We start from the raw sequence: 18,160 nt of genomic DNA, 5'->3' as shown, positions 1-18,160 counted from the left end.
AAACACTTCGTAAGCCCAAGATTTATTTTCCTACTTTGAACTACTTGCCGTTGTGGCGTTTATCTTTTGTGCTTTTTAACACATCTACTGTGACCTTTGTATGATTGCATAAATTGGCCCGAGTACGCTGGAACAGTTAGTAGGAACCCTTTTCTTGTGTTGTTTCCTGAATTCCCACATTGTGGCATGATGTGTGTATGGAAACTGCTCGCTTCCTCCACTGGCAGCCGTTCAGATGTGTGCTGTGGCTCCTGAGGACCGGGCTGGGCGGGGAGCTGGGTGAAAGGAGGATGCAGGGGGAGAATATTTTAAGGAAGAGAATGTGTATTTCGTGCATCTTTGTTCTTTTCCAGTTCCGATAAAGCTGTTATCTCCAATTGTGTGGGTTAAACATGAGCAGCTAGTGCTCTGTAGAATAAACAGCGGCAGATGAGTTGAGGTTAATATGCCTGGGGCAAGGCTAGCTGCTTTTCAGTGTCTGCATTAAGCAATATTTTTACTTTTCTGATGAGTCTACCTTCTCGTTTTACTCCCCACTGTTTTCTTTTAGCATGTGGGAGGGAGACAGGATGTGTGATTGAAGCATAGTTTATAACTCTCTAACTCACTGTAGCTATATATTTCCCTTACAACTCCGCGCCACAGCATCTAGCAAATATGTGCTTCATTAGCTTGTTCTGCATTGTCTTTTTTTGTGTTTGCAAACAGTAAGGTTATGGGATGTTAATGAACTGTTTACATGTGTTTCTACATTTGTTCCACTAAAATGTTCCAGCGAATGAATGTCAGTTACAAGGGGAAAAATAGATGTTTATATATGCTGCATTTGGGATTTCTGAAGTTTGACTTCCTGATTATTTTTTTTTCCGGATCTTTCTTTTCAATGTTAAGAGTTGGGAATGTTGGAAAGGATTCGTTTGCTTAGAGCAATTAAAAGGTAAATGGCTGAATGTGTTATCTTTTCTCACACGAAGAGCCCTAATGAACTCTTGTAGGCCAAGTTCCACAGTGCAAGGATTTGACTTGTGGCCAGTTTTTGCACGTTTAGTACTTTTGGAAACTGGCGTCCTCTTACGGCCAAACCTTCCCAAACTGGGACTACTTCATGGGCTTGGTATTTGCATGGTCAGGCCTTAGCGTATTGTCAGCTGTGGACACACCGTGAGAGATTCTCTCACTTTTTGTGTTGTTCTTTCTGGAAACTACAAGTTAGTGAACGGGAGCTGGGAGTTCACGGACAGGAGAGACCTCACAGGGGGAGGATTCGAGTGCATTGTACGCGAAAGCCAGAGGAGGAGGTGGATTGTGAGAAAGGCAGGGTACCATTGTTTGTACACAAATACGTCCCTTTTGAAGGACCAGTTTGTTATCTCGGGCCCTGTTTAGACTCAGGATTTGCCCTGATCACAGGCATCAGGCTAGGAGAAGTTAAAGTAGCTTATTCCATTTCAGAACAAGAGCCTTGCCTCTCTGACACAGAGGTTGGTACCACTGCAGACGTGACTGCATGATTGCTGTTACCAAGTGCCATTAGATCCTCCAAAACAGGGAGGCTGGCTTAAGCCTTTCTCCTTATCAATATTTTGGGATCCTTTTACTGGCCTTCTTTGAATGGGGACACACGCACAAACCTGGTATGTCCATCTTTTTCTTTAAAGGTTGTTACACGTTTAAAGCCAAACTATTTTTTAAGTTGAAATTCTACAGCGTGATTCCAGGTGCTAAAGCCTTCAACCTCTGAACATGGCTACCATCTTTTATCACGGGGTCAAATGATAAAACACGGCAAAATCGTGGTTGCGTTTGGGGAGAATACTGCAGTCTCTTCCATCTCCTCTTTCCACACCAACCGTTAGGTCCAGCTGTGTCAGGGTAGTCGGGGCTGGTGGATGTTCACTGTTACAATAGACTGAGCCTTGGAAGACTACATGATGTATATTTTAGTTTTAAGTGAGCATTATACATAGGAAACTCCTTTAATATTCTGCTTATATGCAGTTAGTCATGATCAGTTCATGCCATGCTTTCAATTATTTTCAGCATTTGACCAGCAAAAAGCGGGTGAGTCAGATCGCTGGCTGGCGTATATTGGTATAAACCCATTTAACTCCACCGACTTAGCGGAACGGTTTTGAGCCCTTGGGGCTAACTCCTGTGAAGGTTTCTGGGGGTGATGAAGTCACCGGCCACGTCAGGTCCTCACAGCCCCTCTGTGCTGGGCTGCTGCAGGGCTGAGTGGGGCGGGCCAGGCCCAAACGCTCACACGCACGTTAACAGGTAGCGCGGCCGGAGCTCCGCGGTGCCTGCTGCACAGGCAGCCGCGGGCGAGGGGCAGCGGGATGCGCTCCCGGCCGGAGTCGTGCCTGCCCGGAGCTCCGCCGCTTCCCAAGGGCACCGGCTGGGCGCAGCGGCCGACCGCGGCTCTCTCCTGCGGGGGATGGGGGGGGGGGGGGGGGGAACCGGCTCCTGCGGGGCGCGGCGAGCGCTGCTCCCCCGGGACGGGACCGGCTCCCCCGCCGCCGCCCCGCACACAATAGCGGCCGGGGCAGCTCCGCGCCGCCGCCGGCGGAGTGACGGGCGGGGCGGGGCCGGCGGCGGGGGGGCGGGGCCGGCGGGGCGCTTCCTGCCCGCCCTGGCGGAGCGCCGTCCCGCGGGGCGCCCGCGCCGCAGAGCGAGGCGGAAGGAGGCGGAGGAGGGAGCGGAGCTGCCGGGCCCTTCCCTACCGCCGTGTGCGCGCCGGTGGGAGCCTGCTACCGCGGGGAGCGTGTGCCCGGGGGACGCTGCCGCCCCAGCCCCGTGTCCGGCCCTGCGGCTCCTCTGTGCTCGCCTCGCCCCGCTGCGCACAGGTAACCGCGGAGAAGGAGGCGCGGAGCGGCGCGGAGCAGAGCAGCGCAGCCTCCCCTGGCCGCGATGCTGCGGGCCGCTCTTCCCTGCCGGGGCCGCGGGCGCTGCGAGTGCCCCGGGCGGCGCTGCCGCTGACAGCGGAGCCTTCGCCGAGCCACCTCCACCGGGACGCAGACTTTCCCTTCTTTTTGTTTATTCTGCCATTCTTGAGATACCGCTATCCTCCTTCCAAGGACTGCGGGCAGGTCCTGTCTGACTGTAGTGGATTTTTACCCGTCTATCTTGATTGCCTGTCTGAAAGTATATTTATTTTTAATAAAAGAAAGAGTGGAGCCACAAATCCAGTTGATATCACGTTCCCCTTTCTGTGGAGTCCAGTTTATTTCTGCAGTTAAAAAAGTTTACTCCCCACCCTCCAGTTTTATTGACAGAGAGGATGAAGAAGGATTTGCAAGTGAAAGCGCCTTGAAATACAACATCTTTTAGAGAGAGCCCTCCAGTTCGCCTGTTGAGTCTCGAATTCCACCCTTTGCCCCTGCTGAATCCACTATTCTGCCCTTTACTCTCTGGGGTAAAAAACCAAACAACAACAACAAAAACCCGAGGGGAAAAAAATACCTTTGGCAGCAGGGAAGCTTTGTGTGACTGACCCAACGAGCTACAAGTGTCCAGTTTCTGAAAAGAAGAAAACCCTTTTGTCTTCAGCAGATCAGTAGGTAAGAGACGTGCTCATGGTGCAAGGGACTCGGCATTCGTTTTTGCAGCCTAAACCTGGAAGACTGGCTCTCTTCTCTGTCAACTTTTGCCCATCACTTCTCTCTCCTGTAAAGATTACTCTTCATCTTGCAAAATTCTTGCAAAAAATACACTCGTCTACCCATTTCACCACTGGCAGTGAAATATTAATAGTGATGTACTTGTGTGTAATCGGATAAAGTAAAATTCTGTGGAGGTCGCTGAAGTGGGTTTGTGTCAGGCTGTGTTTGAAAGCAGCCACGTTTCTTGCGGTGCTCTTTTGAGAAAGTAATCGCAGTCGTTGTGCTTGTAATCCACGTGTCAAGATTGTCTTTGCTCGTCATGCTTCGCAGAGAAGCATGTATGTGCGTTTACGTATGCACATGTGCAAACAGGGCTCCCACAATCAGTTGAGATTTCTTGTTTCACACTGGAATTTGTTTTACATTAAGTGCTTTACTGCTGTGTCACAAGGTGTAAAAGTGTTGAACCCGTAATTAACACGCCTTAACAGATTATTGAACATGGCTAGGAACATGCTTGGCACTGTACAGAGTGAGTATGAGGGTAAGTTTTCTTTGTTTTGAGATATTTTTTTTTCTTTTTTTAAAGTAAGACCAAAAATGCAGCAGGGACATGTGCACATAATAACTGGATGGAGGCCCAGGCTCTGTGCAGGGAAACATATTTTGTAGCACACTCCTTTCTCTAGGGGCCAAGCGCTGAATGTGTGCTGTTTTACAAGTGGTAATACTGCTGTGAATTTCTAACTTTCCTTCTCTTCCCCCAGCTCTGTACCCATATACCCACTTCCCATGGCCAGAGCTTCATTGCTACCAGTCTTTTGTGCAAGGGAAGGACCTGTGGAATTTTGCGTGGCTGGTAGCAGGACTCCTCTTTGCAGGGAGGATTGTATTGTTCCCTGTGGAAACACAGAGCATCCCCCAGCAGGAGGATCTGGCTGTTTATGTGGTGAAACCAGCCTTGACATCATGCTCTTCCCTACTGCGTGGGTTTTTCCTGTGGATGATACAGGAAATGCTAAATATTATCGTCTCTGTGCTTCTTTTTTTCTTCCTCCTTCCTCTCTCCCCTGGAGGGATTTCGGGGGGGGGGGGGGGGGGTGGAAAAAAGTGTCCTATTCCTCCCTTAGAGGGAGGGCAGCAGGTCAATGTGCCCTCAGCTGATGGACCCTCAGAGACCTGAGGTCTCTGCTGAGGTGTAGCAGCCAGCGCGGCACCTTGTGAGAGGACTGGACTGGGATCCATCTTGGGGGAGAGGACATGGATAGGTTTTGGCCGCTGTCTCACTTTTTTTCTGCTACCCTTGACTTTTTCTAGGGACCGAGCCTTTCTGCCAAATCAGGGTGGGACCATAAGTACCATCTTCTTGAGCTTGTCCTACACCTTTTTGCTGCTCCTGTGTGAGTGATGGGCAGCATCACAGTGTTTTTTCAGGGCCGATATAAAAATGTGAACCATACCATCAAGACCGTGACCCTGCTAAATCTTTGGGTCAGACTTTCACCAGGGTTACCTCAGTGACTGCTGCTCCTAGGAGTATGGTCATGAGCTCACCCTGGAAAAATTTGTCCCATAGTTGACGTTGCAGGTTCATCTGGGGCACTTGGTCTCCCTCTTTTTCTCCAGGACACTCATTTGCAACATAACCCCGGGCCTTAAAACATTCCTAGGAGCCACAAACACAATACAGAATGATTTGTTTCTGCTCTAGTGCTTTCTTGAGGAAAGGGTAGGATTTCCAGGAGGAAAGGGGTGCCTACTCTTACCCCAAGCTCGTTGTCTTTCTGATTCTGGAGGTGTTTTGCAGGTAGCACTGCCTGTCCTGGGGAGAAAACTGGAGGCAGAAGGGAAGCTGAGCAGTGTGGAGTAGGCAGAATGGGCCATAGAGTGGGACATGGGATTGCAGTGGTGCTGGCACCTCATAATTGTGGTATTGTTTGGCATGACACATTTAAATTGTGACAGCTGGTTAATATACCGATAGCGTGGTTCATCATTCTGCCTGTTTATGGTGACACATGACATCAGGTTGTGCCATAAATGTGGGAGAATCCAAGTATTGCTCTTTCCTGAAGCATGCTTGAGCGACTTTGGACTAATTTATGCTTTGTAGAACAGAATGGCACAGCCAGGCCACAAGGTTTTCATATGCCTGTAATCGAAATGTATAAAAATTCTCTGTAGTCTGTAATACAGCTCAAAGGGCAGCTGATTTAGACATGCTTGAGTGTTAAGGTCAGGAGATCACATTCCATAGGTTACTAGATGAAAGTGCTTGAAGAGGGTATAGCATAAATATTTGATTCATACAGAAGGGATTGGCACAAATCCTTTTGTCCCTTCTCCAAAGATGTTCTGTAGGCAAAGCACTGTTAGGAGAGAGGAAAAAAAAAACACCAAACAACAGAAAACTTGTAACTTCTTTGTGCTGGAGGAAGTAGGATGGTAACATTGTGTATTATTGTTGAATTCCACTAAAATTCTTCTCATGGGATATACCATCTTCAAGAACAGCTAAGAGAACTAATGTTTTTAAATGTAAAATGACTCATAATGCATGGGCTCTTGAAGTTGGGTTTAACATTGTATGCAAACATTGCCAGCTGGTGGGGATCTTTCTGGATAAATAAGAACTATATTTGTACAAGAAGGCTTGAATGATGTTTCAGATGCGTCCTGATTAGCATAAGCCATTCACTTTGCAAAAGAATAGCAAGAATCCCAGAAGTGTAGATAATTTAATAGTTCTCTTGTTCTCTTTATCCTGCCTTTCATCAGCAGACTGACCAATCTTTTTGTTTATTTAGAAATCAGGTTGCATTGCTTTACTGCCACGTTTTCCTTACTATGACAGAGAAAATGAAAATTTGCAACCCTTGAGTTCTCAAAACATAAACACTTCTCCCTCTTCTATCTCTTCCTTTTGTCTCCAGTTGAGTGTGATGTGATTTTTTTTTTTTTTTTGGGTGGTGCTGTTTTTTTGTTGGAACAACTTGCACCATTGAACTCTGTATAGCACCCAGCACAATGATGTCTTGGTCCATGGCAAGGGCTCACTGTCACTACAGTGAATGAACAGCTGAAGTAAAAATTCAGCTCGTTAAAGGCTTTTTTTTCTTAACGTGGAGCAAAATCTGATGTAGGTTTAGGTTGTTGCTATTTTAATGTATATACAGAGATAAGCCTTTAATTCTAGAATTATCAGCACTCCAAGCGTATGTTAATGTATAAATACTTTTAGCTGTGAAAGAATTTATCTGTTTATGCCTCTCTTGGGGCAGAACTCCATTTTGCCATTCTTGCTTCATTCTTACTGACAGCTTTTAAAGAGCTGCAGAACTGTAACCCGACGGAAAGACAAAGCCCAATATAAGAAAGTTCTTACATGTTATGAGTTTGTATTAAACCAAAACCTGGCTCCAAACACCTGTAAATGACGAGATTCTCCACTCAGTGCAGAATATGGTGTGTGTTAGGTTCTGTTCTGAATTTAAATGAAAACTATGACCTTGTTCTTGGCAAAGGGTTCTTGGATTATTAGATGTTCCCACTTTGGGGTGAAGTGTAAATGCTTTCAGAATAAAGAAAGATGCCTGTTTTCCACCCGTCTAACTGTTATTGCACATTCCCATATTTCAAGGTATTTTCAGACACTTACTTTTGAAGAAGTCTTCTCAAAGGTTTCCTAATTGAAACAGCCTTATGGATTATTTTTTTCTCCTTGCTATTGTGGACGATACAGTGGGAGTGGAATGTCCTTGGTTGCCAATGTTTGCTGCTAGGTATCCCCCTTCCATGGAGACCAAATGTTTATAATAGTGTGAGAACAACCATTCTTGGTGATTGGCAATAAGGTTGAAGGCTCTTTTTCCTCTTCTATCCACTCAAATACAAGAGAGAACTTGAATCTTTTGGTTCTTCATAGAAGTGTTCCAAATTGCCTATTGCTGGGGTTATAAAGTTTCAGGAAGCACTAGAGGATTTGTCAAAATGATTTAGTCCATTGTGTTGAATCTGGGCCACAGCTGATTTCTGTAAGCTCATTTTCTGCTTTCAGGAATTCTTTGCTTGCCTTAGTTTCTGATGAGTAGTTACTTTCTAGAGACTTCCTTCTACCTCTTGTGCCTGATCTTCTCTCTGTACGTGCCCCATATATGGCATCATCATATTGTAGGCTTTAAATCATTGTCTTTATGAAACAACAGGCACATAGCTGCCCTATGAGTCCAGTTTGGCTGCAGGAGCTCCTCAGTCGTTAAACCTTTTTAGACAGGAGAGAGCGTATTCCCAAACAGCTCTGGAATGCAGTGCCGGCCACAGGAAGAATTGCATGCTGCAGCCTCCACTCTACGGCCATACCTTCAGCTTTTGCAAAAGTATTTGGTTCGTGCTTTGACCAGATCTGATGCTGAAATTGTATCCATATGAAAATACTGTACTGTATGGAGAACTCTAAAGTCAGCAAATATCCAAATCTTGTACATTACTTGGCTCTCCAGAGTAGCCTTGAAATGTAATCTTCAAGACGGGGGGGGAAAAAAAAAATCTCAACAACTTTGGGGAATAATAATGTAAAGGAGCTCCTAGGAGCAATTCATTTTTAAATATGCAATATAGTATTTGTCTGACTTGCCTACTATGCCTGTAAGTGAAAGGAGTTTTTCAGGGTTGATGTGATTTGTGTTTACCTAGACACTTCGATGTAATTTTTAAAGTAAGAATATATTTGAAACTTAACTGTGTATAGGGCAAACCAGACATTTGATGTAAGCAGGAGATTGGTGAATGAATAGGAATGGGAAAGAAAAAGTCGTGAACAAAACAAAAAACTAAGAACAAAATAAAAAGACCTGTGGAAATGGAGTTCTCAAAGCCTGAAAATCATGTCTTAGTAGAGTAGTGGTGATGTGAGGTGCTCAGCTTAAGTGAAAGAAGAACGTGTGTTGGAGTCTCCCGTACCGCCTGGGGATCATGCGATGTGGTCATCCTTCATGATGGTTGTTGGCTGCGTCATGCTTTGTTGTGAGCAGCTCCCGTATTGCTAGCTTAGCGCTGGAAAAGTGAGCGCTCTTTCCTGTTTCTGTTGGCTGAATCGTCTCATATTTTACTGGCACGCACTCTGCATTCTTGGCCATGCAGAAGGGGTTCAGAGATAAGGACTGCCATTCATACTTGTTGCTTTTTTACTTTCTCATCCTCTCTCAGAATGACTGTTGTCTACTTTGGTTGTGCCTAAGCTTAAAATAACCCCCCCTTTTTTTTTTTAAAACACTAAATATTTGAAAATCTTTGGGAGTTTGGAGAGGTCTTTGGTCATTTTCCTTGATAACTACTGTTGGACAATGTAAGGTTCATTGCTATTGGTTAGAAGATGGAGCCAAAACTTTGTTTAACCATAAAAAAGTTCACTGATCTAATAAAATTGGTTTTTAAAGGCCTTGCTATTATTTGTGTTAGCAAAGTGCTTACAGCATCTAATTGTAGACCAAGATGTTGAGCAGTTCTTTGGCATGAATGTCTATGAATTAAGCCAATTTAAGTTTTTGTTTTATGAATTAATCAGCTGTTGTAGGACCTTGTCTAAGAGTTGTATCACAGTAATGTTTGTTTGCTTTAAAATGCTTTGTGTCTCTACACAACGTGTTTTTTCAAAGTATTACTTAATCTGTTAGGATTATTTACTGTAACCCTCAAGGAAAGTAATTCCACATTTTAGTGACTTTGTTCACTTCAGGGTTTGGTGGATTTTTCCTGCTGTTCTAATTTGGGTGGTTCTGTGTCCAGCTGAAACAAATTTTATTGCTTCATACTAGGGCTAGCCCGTCTTGTTGTGGGGCTTGGGAAGAACAGGGTGGGAAAACATATCTTCCTAGTTTTCCCATTGTCTTTTTGAAAAGAAACAAAGCTGAAACCTCCTCCATGTTTCTGGAGATGCAGAACATGAACGCAGTGTGAGATAGCCTGTGGAGGTGCACAAGGAATTGGTAATCTGTAGTTTACTGAAATCATCACAACTGAATGCTGATATTTGCATTAGGTAAAAACAAATTCGAAACACTTTTTACTGCAGAATGATAAAAGTTGAAGAGACTGAGAGCAATTATGTAGTTTCAGTAAGAGCAGGGAACTGTAGAGAGCAAGCAGAAAAGAATACACCAAAGTTACACAAAAAACCTCAGCTTTTGCTGTTGCCAAGTTGGGATCGGGTATGGAGCACTCGGATCTTGTTTAAAAAAATAAAAAGTAATAAAAAAGTCTTAGCACCCATGAAGGGAAGGGTGGATTTGCCACCTGGTGAAAGACCAGTGCATTTCTGAGTTGGAGACATAGGGATGGCAAGAGAAAATTTGTACAGGAGGCCGCTGGCCCCATCCCAAACTGCTCGGGTGGCACTTTGAAGGGATGTTTCTGTGGAGCAAACTCAAAAGGCTGAAATGGAGATCAGGGCCCGAGATGGTGCCTGTGGAGGCAGACGGCTCTGTGGGAGCACTTCAGCTCTGCGTTGCCCTGTGACACACAGGATGGCAGGTTTTCCAGCCCCAGTGAGGCCCTAGCAGTCACATCCCTTCCCTGTTCCTCAGGTAGTGGAGAGCTCAGTGCGTTTCCTCTGCAAGTGCTGCTTCGAATGAGAGCTGAGGCAAGGTTAATTATTTTGGATTTGTGCTTAAGGAGCAGTGTTGCTACCTGTGGTTTCCGTGCCATTCAGTGAAGTTCATTTTAGCACATCTCACTGCTGAAGTGGCATCAGATTGTGGTGTGTTATTAGTTGCTGACAGTGCACCATCAAAACACAAACATGCAGATTTCCTTCATTAGGGGAATATTGTGTTGCTTGAACCTTTTGTTTGTGCAGCTGCTCGAGATACCTTGCAGAAGTATCTTCTCAGTTGTAGAAAATACTCAGAAAGTTCCCCTGCCTTCTGCTTGCACAAGTTCCGGAGTGCCTAAATCTTTGATCAAAACCATTTAGGCGGGATCTACACTGAAAATATTTGCTGCTCCAGTTATGATGGAAAATCTTTCTAGTAGTAATGAAGTTTGTGTTAGCAAGGACTTAAGTTTTGCTGGTATGATTTATACAAGATTTCCTAAGTAATATACCTAAACCCAATTATTTCCTAGTGTAACTGCATCTGCTTTAGAGTGGTTGCTGGAATAGTTACATTGAAAGAAATCAATTCCCGGAGTGACATAGTTGTGGCAACAAAAACATACATGTAGGCTAGGACTTAGCCAATCAACGCTGCACTAAAATGAATGTAGTAATATCTTGCTCCCAGTGTGGTGGTGAGGCTTAATTAATCATCTTACAAGTAATTAAAGGTTTTTACAAGGTGCACATGAAAAACCCAGGTGGTTATGATAAAAGTGGTTTTGGTGTTGTTCTTTTATAACATCCTTGTTTTCTAAAAATTTGGTGGTCTGGATCTTCTGTTAGGTTTTACTAAAAAAAAAAAAAAAGCAGATCCATCTTTTTAACCCGTGTTACCTGTTGAGATCACAAAATGGGCTTGTTTCATGATACTGTGTCCCAGTACTACATTACGTACTTGAGCCACAGCATCTCAGAATGACCATTGCCAGCTCTACTAGGCTGACTGACAACTGATAAGTTAACTGTGTTTTAACTGTTTCTTTTTATAAAGAAAAAAGAAAAAAGCAGCCCTTTGAAAAAAGGAGGGCCCATGCCTTCTTGCTTTCTGTATTCTGTGACTAGTCCCATTAAATTCTGTAAAACTGCTTTGTGAAATAAGAAGAGCTCCTCCATATGGGGGCTTAAAATAGTTTAAATTGTGGTAATGCTAGAAAAAGCCAGAAAATTCCATGCTAAAGTTAGGCCATAGTGATTGTTTTCTTCTCTACACCCTTCTCCACCTGTGGTTTTTATTTGTGTCAGCTTATGATACAAATTTTCAGTATACCACTACTGACATGAGGAAGAACTACCCTAAGGTAGCATAAAATGGATATATCTGGGGAGTGTATTTCCATTGTTTTCAGGACTCAAGCTTTTAGGTTCGAATTTTGAGTTTATTTTTAGTGTAGAAGGTGATTCTAATCTCTTTTATCTCACCAGCAATTAAAACAGCCTGATCCTATCACTAGGGACAAATGATGCACTGTCAACGTTTTGCTCCCTTCTGATAATGCACATGAAACTGGTTTGCGTGTTTGAAGATTACATTTTACTCTCACATGGTTTTCATTATCTGAGAGCCCCGAGGAGAGGCCTGGACTAAATCAGCAAAGGAATGGAGAAACCACACAATGCAATGAAAATGGTGCTGAGGCATACTTGGGATAGTTGTGGGACAGGGGCTGCTGACGACAGAATCAGGGCGCTGCCTGAGTGCTAGCAGCAGCAAGAAGTGGAGCGTTCTTAAAAGACAAAACAAAACTTGATGTTGAATTAAAATTGCGGCCTGGGTTTACAACAATTCCCCAATTCTACAAGGATAGTTACTGGAAATCTGTGAAGTTCGAAGCAGATGAATCTTGCTTGGTACGCGCTGGGAGGCAGTCCTCTGAAATGAGACCTGATGTGACTAAACCTGTGTAAGCTTGATCTGGTTTTATCAAGAAGACATCTAAAAGGTGAGATCTTGGCCTTTATGAAGTTAGTAGCAGAGCTCCCGTCGCCTGTGCTGGAATTAGTGTTTCATTAAATATGCAGAAATTGCAGTATGTGCCATTAAAGGGTTGTCTGCAGATGTGTGAGTAGTGCTTGGTAGTGCTGCATAACAGTTTAAGTAACTGAGTGATGTGATGTATTCACATGGAAGTATTCTCAATAAAACCAGCTGGATAAATGTACCTAGACTGGTTTTGCTATTAGACCGGTATATTCAGAATAAATCCTTCTGACCCTCTGACTTTTGAAATTTTATGGAGGAGCTTGAAATTCCATAGCATTCTTATCAAAATGCTTAAAAGCCATGAAGCATTCCTATTTATAACAGGCTCTCTAAGTGTTTACTCTTCTCTTTTTTTTTTTTCCCCTTTGAAATATAAAACCTAAATTATGTTGGTTAAGATTATAGGTACTTCCCTGTGAAGAAATTGATGCTTTATAGTGAGGAAGCAGTAATTCAAAGGTCAAGCGAGGTCTTTTCAGTTTTTTTTCGTTAGAGTTGTTGTTTAGAGGGGGTCTTCCTACATTAATGTCTTGACTTACTTAGCTCAAGCCAGACCAAGTGACTTGTTGCTTTTTCTTCAGGCCTGCCAGGCTTTCTTGTGCTGTTCTGTGTCCAAATCCCAAGACCATGAGCATTTGAGAAGAAAGGTTAATGGCTCTCGGCGAGGCAGTCTAGTCCTTGCTGAAGGTGGACTTGGTTTGGCCCGGAGAGTTGCTAAAACTGTGATCAATCTTTGGGTGTTCTGGTGGCCTGTTGCTGTAATTGCGTGATGATGTAATATAATGGGTATGCATATTATTTGCACCCCTCCAGGTGACATTGTTCTTGTTTTTAGTTAAAAGAAGGAAGTTTTTCTTGTTTGCCCGGTGACTCTGTCCTGCTGGTATGAAGATGAGTAATGTTGGCACTGCTCCATGCACCTGCTCAATGCCACCCTCCAGGATCACCTGAGCCACAGTCAGCAGATCTAGGCAAGCAGGGACTAGATGGCTGCATGAAAGTGTTTATGGCTGGAGTCTGAAACCCACTTTTGGTTAGGAGCAGGTGCTAAAATGCTATCACCACTCTGGGATTTGTTGTGTGCTGCCTTGCAGGTCTGGGTGTTGGCGCCAGACGTTGGGAACCTTTATTCTCAAGGACTATCCTAGTGTGTATTCTCTCCCTTCCTCCTCCTTGGGAAGGGCTGAAATGAAATGAAGAGCATTCAGTGATAACCTGCGCTATTCATTAAATAATTTTGGACCTCGCCCTTGTGAGTCTGGTGCTCCTACCCACTTCAAAGTGAGCGTGTGTGCAGAATAGCCACGTTTCCAGTGGTCTTACAGCCACTCGTGTTAAGTGAATTTTGCAGGATCTGGCAATCAGCCTGCTGGGTTTTGCGTAGGCCATGTAGCAAAGGCGTATTTCTATTAAACAGTGGGTGACTCAGCGTATGAGCTGGTCTCTGCGATTGCCCAGGGACTTCACAGCTAGTCCTTTCTACACTATCTCTGTTCAGTGTTCCCCTCCTCTATTTCAGTGTGCAGGTATGTCTGAAGATAACTCCGCACCTAAAAAAACAACCTAAGACTTCATCTAACTGATAGCATCCCATCACCTGTTGCTAACCAGGATAAGCAGTATCACATGCACATCTTTTAAGAAAGATTACTTAGCAAAATTTACTGCTTGAGTTTGAAGTCTGTCACTGTCACTGGATTGTTTTGTGTATGAGTGACACAAAATTTAGTAGTAAAACTGAAAGTGCTTAACTGTACTCCAGCCCTTTTGAGGTGGTGAACCTGTTTCCATCCCACCTGATGCGTAAGCTAATTAGCTTCTTGGCTAAGCAGTAATTCTGGGCAAGTATGTACAGGCTGTCCTCACAGGGACTCTTGCATTCTTCTTCATTTCACAAGCTAAAGAAAGATGCTTCTCTTCACTTGTGAGTTTATTATTGCTCCATGCAGGTTAATTGAGCTATAGCATTATAGCCACTCATCAAACAGTGGTGAGTAGCTCACTTGTCTAAGCTTGTTTATTTTTATAATGCTGGAAAATATTTGCATGCTGTACAGAAATCTGCTGCTTTGGTTCCTTACAGCCTGGTAGTATTATCATTTTAAATTCTTCATTAGTCTTTCTTCCTCACGAGGGACTGGCAAGGTTCCTGTGAATAATTACATGATGTTTAAGACGGAAGCCTCAGCTACTGAGTTTTTACACAATGCCCTGCAAACATGGGTCTTTTCTTCCTTAAATAGTACCTATGCTACCTCCCCTTTTATGCCCATTCTTGATCTCAGCATGTTCCGTGTAACACTATTTCCAATTCCTGTGTTAGTTCTACCAGTTCTAGACTGATGTTTCGCTCGAGAACATGCAGGTATAAAGTTACCATGAATAATTTCAGACTAGAATTTAGAATAAGGCAGTAAGATGACAGAGCTACGATGCTCAGGAACTGTGAAATCAGTTCGGCCTGGGAAATCTACCTCACAGTGGTTCCTTGGAACAGAATTGGTCTAAACCTGAATTTTCCACTTGAAAAGCAAGGTGTTTCTAGGCTTTGTGGCTCTGAAGAGTGCACCATCCAATCCATAAGCCAGTACCATTTTGCAGAGTTGTTGGTAGTCTGAATTCAGCCCTATCCATTGTAATAGATTTAGGCCAAACCCCCAAATACATCTGTTTAAAATGTCTAGAGAACCTGTTCCAATTTCCTTCCAGCTCTATCATAACAACTTTTTCCAGTGCACCTCACTAATTTCTATCTTTGGCACACTGAAAACTGAAATTGCTGGAAGAGCCTAACACAAATAGAATTTGGTGTCCAAATAAATAACACATGGTCTTCAGTACCAATTATACTGTTCAGTTTTGTGTTTCATTACATAAAAAAGTTAACTCACTGGTTCTGCTATGAGTTTCCAGCTCGCTCAGAAAGCAGATTCCAGGAATGCTGCCACCCAAATTAGTTGCACAAGATTGTCTTTGTTAATTAAAAATAATGGGATAAAACTGAAAAAAAAAAATAGGCTTAATGCTAACTGTTGGTATTTAAAGAAAGTGGATTTGTTGGCCAGAATATCTTCATATTGTATCTCAGTCCACCTTTTGTTCTGCATTTCCAGGCTGATTCCTAGTTTACATCCACACTAAAATTAGTAGTATTCAGTCCCAGCAAATCCTTTCAGTGTGAACTGTGCCCTTCATCGGATCAGCAGAATGAGCTTGTGTTGCTGTGAAGTGAAACTCTGTGTGCGAAATGGTTGCATACAGAATGACTTCCTTGAACGTTTGAAGGAGTTAAACATGCACAGATTGAATTTGTCTGTTGAGAAAATCTTTAAGGCAGAGAGGCAGAATCTCAAGCTGGGTTGTATCTTTGTATTAAAAAAAATAAACACACACACACCGCCCCTTAGATTTTTCCATTTGAGACAAAAGAAATCTTTGGGTGGAAAGGCAGCATCATATTGCATAATAAAAGCCTTTTTATGCTCTAATAAAAAGGATTGCTTAGGGGAACTTTGTTTAAAAAAAAAAGAAGAAGAAAAGAAGAGTCAGTGATGATACTGATGTGAGGGGGACAAGAAATCCTTAACTTCTGTTGTGCAACGCTGGGAAAAGAGGCTAGAAATTGCTCTAGTTATCTGCTATCTTAATGCCTGGTTTAAAGGTTCTTTACTGCATATTTGCTGGCAGCTGTTTTCAATATATCCCTTTTGAGCTAAGTCACCAGTTAAGAATTTGACATTAGATGTTTTTTTTCAACCACCATCTTGAGGTACCGTACCACACAACACAGCCTTGTTCCCTAGTTAGATATTGTTCATGTGCCTTGAAATTGCTGTTGACACCTCAAGTATTTAACTTGCAGATCTGAGATAATTTTTGTTGGGTGTGGATGTGTGCCATAATAAGACAGAGACAGAAGTATCCACGTCTGCATTCCTTCACTACATCTGTTCACTTTATTTTTTGCAACATTCCAGGAAATTAAGTTAAATTATACATCTCAATGAATATTTTTACTTTCACTAGTTCTGTTTTAATTGCCTGCCCTAAAAGTATAAGCATACCAAGTGCACAAGTATGTTCCACTTCTTTTGCATCGTTTGCCTTTTTCTTTAGGACACCTTCAGTAGGAGATTTAGCTGCTTCTTGAGTAACACGCCTAAATACACGTTTTTCTATGTTCTCCTCTGATTTTCCCCTCAACAGTTAAAGTTTTAGTGCTTTATATTCTGGAAGGAAAAAGTAACGTAATTAAAGAATGTTTTGGGAATTAGAGCTGTGCTCTGCAATATATTTCTGGCATATAGTTTGTCAGTGTCCTTTTCTTCCCCTCGCTTTCCCCATCTGTAAAATAAAGCTAATATTCATATACTGATCATTCTCACGGTCGTTTCTGAGGCATAATTTGTTGAAGTTCATAAAGCATTTAACCATATCACCTTTCATCAAAGGATTTCTGCTGATACAGTTTGAAATATACAGCACCACTGGTAGAGGAGCCATAAGCACAGGGTATCATCATCTGTGCCACAGCTTTCGTTCTTAGCAAAAAATAAAACAATGGAGTTAAAGAATTAGCGGGTTTTAATCACTGTTTCACTTGGAGGCACAGATGGGACAGAGCGTTACTTGGCAACATTTAATCTTGGAGCAGAAATTGTCATGATTAAAGCAGCAGCTGGAGTAGATTGCTAGGGACAGGGGGGTTCATTCATCCTAAAGGGAGCAAAATTGTTGGGCTCTGGGAGAAAACAAGAAGCTACAAAAGAAAAATCTGAAACACGGGCCAAGTTTTATTATTTCTAGAGTCTCATCTGCTGATTAAAATGATGTTTTCAATGCTTTCCTCAGAATTATTTTGGAAGCGAGGAGAGTATCAAGTGATCTGGCCTACTGAAGAGGAGACCGAAGCCATCTCTGAGTGGAGATTTTGGACTTGCGGGAGGAACGCTGTGTGTGTCCCCCCATGTGGCAGAACTGCTCCTCCTCACCAAGGAAGTCAAAGTGAAGGAAATAGGTACGTGCCACTTCCAATAGGATGTCAGAAGAACCATGGTCCGAGCCAGTTAACAGGGCCTGAATTCCTAGTTTTGTGAGGCAGTCTGGAATGAGGTGGATTTTAACTTTCTCTTCATTAACGTTTGCAGAAGGCTTCTGTCTGCCTGATGCCTTTAGGCCTTGTGTTACAGGGGTAGACTCCTGTGGTTGCCTGCCCCGAGGGAGTAAGCTTCGTGGTTGTGGAGACACAGGATAAAGCAGACCCTTCAGGTCTCCTGACTCCTGCAGACCATCCCTGGTTCTGCCATGGAACAAGCTGTTGGGAGCAAGTTACCTTCTGCTGACGGACAATGTTATACAGAAAAAAGGTGTCAAAATAAAATGCTAGAGTACCAACGTGCGTTCTGCTGTCAGGGCAGAGCCACAGCTTAGCCAACAAGTAAAACATGCACTCTATTCTGAACTGTTCTAGCTCAAAAGTACCTCTGCTTTTAGTTAAATGTCTCAAAGGTATCGTTAATTTTGGATATTTCAACTCATACAAGGCCAATGGGCTTGAGTTTCCATGACAAATTCCTGACTCCGCTGGGAGACTGAGTGAAGTGTAATCACTGTGGCTGACTTAATCTATCCTTAGGATGTGCTTGACATTGGGTCTTTGTGTTTCTCTCATTGGTACACAGTGTTTTTTCCTGCCACTCAGAGGTCTTTTGCTGTTTCTTAGATCAGACAACTCGTTTTCCTCCTCTTACATTTGCATGCATTCAGCTGACAATATTTAGATGTGTCAGGATTTGGTTGCCTTTGTATAGCAGGAAGTTACAGAGTCCTCACTTGCACCAGTAAGTAGAGTTTTCTGCAGCAGGGAGACTAGGTGCTGATCTCACTCTGGGTATTTCATAACTCTAAAAACCTGCTGGCTAA

At 43.3% G+C, this 18,160-nt stretch overlaps 1 protein-coding gene across 5 annotated transcripts in view; it reads left to right on the top strand.

Annotated features, from left to right (window-relative positions):
* Positions 1 to 18,160, top strand: part of AMOT (angiomotin) — a 61,550-nt gene that overhangs the window by 9,344 nt on the left and 34,046 nt on the right. The window contains exons 1-3 of one of the 5 annotated variants that reach the window (XM_075763653.1): positions 2,649 to 2,846; positions 3,264 to 3,560; positions 17,090 to 17,255. The gene's annotated coding sequence lies outside the window, so the exon portion shown is untranslated. Of the gene's footprint in view, positions 1 to 2,630; positions 3,561 to 11,950; positions 12,198 to 17,089; positions 17,256 to 18,160 lie in introns of those variants that run through there. The other 4 variants (XM_075763652.1, XM_075763655.1, XM_075763654.1 and 1 more) reach the window with 4 other exon arrangements.

The sequence above is a fragment of the Balearica regulorum genome, chromosome 11, assembly GCF_011004875.1.
Source record: "Balearica regulorum gibbericeps isolate bBalReg1 chromosome 11, bBalReg1.pri, whole genome shotgun sequence".
In the NCBI taxonomy this organism is placed as follows: Eukaryota; Metazoa; Chordata; class Aves; order Gruiformes; family Gruidae; genus Balearica; species Balearica regulorum.
The sequence above is the reverse complement of the archived record's forward strand: the minus strand, read 5'-3'. Positions and strand labels throughout refer to the sequence as shown.